Genomic DNA, 2500 nt, shown 5'->3' with positions numbered 1-2500 from the left:
GCACTCACGAAAACACACACACACACACACACACACACACACTCTCTCTCTGTCTCTCTCTCCTAAGGGCCAACATCGCCTACATCAGGGTAAAGATTGCAGGCCGCCACTGTTGTCTTACCCGCGGAACGTTCTGGTACCTTGTCAATAAGAGCGGATTATGCGGGGGTGGCCGGGGGTCTGTTCCCCAGACAACCTCGCTGCGGCGAAGCATCGATTTGTAGAACAAGCGCTGGCCGTCTGACTCGGGGAGATAGAACCCAAAATCTCCATGATAAAGACAGACAGCGCGCATCGCACAGCCAATTTATGCACACTGTCAGCGCACAAGACATGGCCTCACACACAGCACACATCTTACAAATAACACTTTCCAGGATCTTCTGTGTGTGCGTGTGTGTGTGTGTGGCAGTGTATGAGTGAGACAGACTTTGTGTGTGTGTGTGTGTGTGTATGCATATGCGTGTGCATGTGTATGTCTGTGTCTGTGTGCACGAGTGTGTGAATGTGTGTACATGGCTATGTCTATGTGAGACAGACTGTGTGCGTGTGTGTGTGTGTGTGTGTGTGTGTGTCTGTATGTGTTAAAGGGATATTCCGCCATTTTTGGAAATACGCTCATTTTCCACCTCCCCTCGAGCAAAACAATCGATATTTACCTTGTTCCCGTTCATCCAGCCAATCTGTGAGTCTGGCGATACAACTTTTAGCTTCAGCCTAGCATAGATCATTGAATCGGATTAGACCATTAGCTTATCGCCTGCTAGCTTCATGTTTAAAAGTGACTAAGATTTCTGGTAATTTTCCCATTTAAAACGTGTCTCCTCTCAAGTTAGAAAGTGCAATAAGACCAACTGAAAATGAAACCTGCCATTTTTCTAGGCTGGTTTGACATGGAACTACACTCTCATCTGGCGTAATAATCAAGGCAACTTGCAAACGTACCATAGGCGCAGTGATATCGTACGCAGCATCTGAAAATAGTCCCCATAGACAACAAGCAGTAGTAGTGCCAGTAGGTTGCAAGTTGCCTTGATTATTACGCCAGATGAGAGTGTAGTTCCATGTCAAATCAGCCTAGAAAAACGGCAGGTTTCATTTTCAGTTGGTCTTATTGCACTTTCTAACTTGAGAGGAGACACGTTTTAAATGGGAAAATTACCAGAAATCTTAGTTACTTTTAAACATGAAGCTAGCAGGCGAGAAGCTAATGGTCTAATCCGATTCAATGATCTATGCTAGGCTGAAGCTAAAAGTTGTATCGCCAGACTCACAGAATGGCTGGATGAACGGGAACAAGGTAAATATCGATTGTTTTGCTCGAGGGGAGGTGGAAAATGAGCGCATTTCCAAAAATGGCGGAATATCCCTTTAAGTATTCACTTTGAGTGCCTAAGAGAAGGCCCTCTGTGAATCCTGACTAGCACTGACATATCATTATCATATATGGCAGGCAGATGACATTGAGGACTTGACATATTTAACAGCCACTCCCAGATTCACCTTTCTAATAATGTGCATAGTGGGAGGGAAGGAGAGAGGGAGAGGGAGTGTGTGTCTGTGTGTGTGTCTGTGTGTGTGTGTGTGTGTGTGTGTGTGTGTGTGTGTGTGTGTGTGTGTCTGTGTGTGTGTGTGTGTGTGTGTATTTACATTGAGGATTAAGGCTGTCAGGCTGCCGCTACTCCAGCCTGTCACCACGCCAAGAGGGTAAAGAGACGAGAGCTTTATCAGACACCACAACCTCACCTCTCTCTGCCACCTCACTTGAGTGTGTGTGTGTGTGTGTGTGTGTGTGTGTGTGTGTGTGTGTGTGTGTGTGTGTGTGTGTGTCTGTGTGTGTGTGTGAGTGTGTGTGTGAGTGTGTGTGTGTGTGTGTGTGTGTGTGTGTGTGTGTGTGTGTGTGTGTGTGTGTGTGTGTGTGTGTGTGTGTGTGTGTGTGTGTGTGTGTGAGTGTGTGTGTGTGTGTGTGTGTGTGTGTGTGTGTGTGTGTGTGTGTGTGTGTGTGTGTATTTACATTGAGGATTAAGGCTGTCAGGCTGCTGCTACTCCAATAGGGTAAGGTGTGGAGAGCTTTATCAGACACCACAACCTCACCTCTCTCTGCCACCTCACTTGAGTGTGTGTGTGTGTGTGTGTGTGTGTGTGTGTGTGTGTGTTTACATTGAGGATTAAGGCTGTCAGGCTGCTGCTACTCCAATAGGGTAAGGTGTAGAGAGCTTTATCAGACACCACAACCTCACCAAGTGTGTGTGTGTGTGTGTGTGTGTGTGTGTGTGTGTGTGTGTGTGTGTGTGTGTGTGTATGTGTGTGAGATTGGAGGTGAGAACGAGCAGAGAAACTCTGGCAGGAATGAGGAGATTTGCAAACGAGTGTGAGGGATGGATAGAGCAAGGGGGAGCGAGCTAGAATGAGAGAGAGAGTGACAGAGAGACAGAACAGAAAGAAAGGGAGGAAGACATTTAGAAAGAAATTTAGAAAGAAATTTAGAAAGAAATTTAGA

At 46.3% G+C, this 2500-nt stretch overlaps 1 protein-coding gene across 1 annotated transcript in view; it reads right to left on the bottom strand.

Annotated features, from left to right (window-relative positions):
- The window catches only part of galt (galactose-1-phosphate uridylyltransferase), a 91413-nt gene that overhangs the window by 26432 nt on the left and 62481 nt on the right, over nt 1-2500 (bottom strand). The gene's annotated exons all lie outside the window — the stretch shown is intronic.

The sequence above is a fragment of the Sardina pilchardus genome, chromosome 14 (assembly GCF_963854185.1).
Source record: "Sardina pilchardus chromosome 14, fSarPil1.1, whole genome shotgun sequence".
NCBI classification, from domain to species: Eukaryota; Metazoa; Chordata; class Actinopteri; order Clupeiformes; family Clupeidae; genus Sardina; species Sardina pilchardus.
Note: the sequence above shows the minus strand (reverse complement) of the source record. Positions and strands in the feature narration are given on the sequence as shown.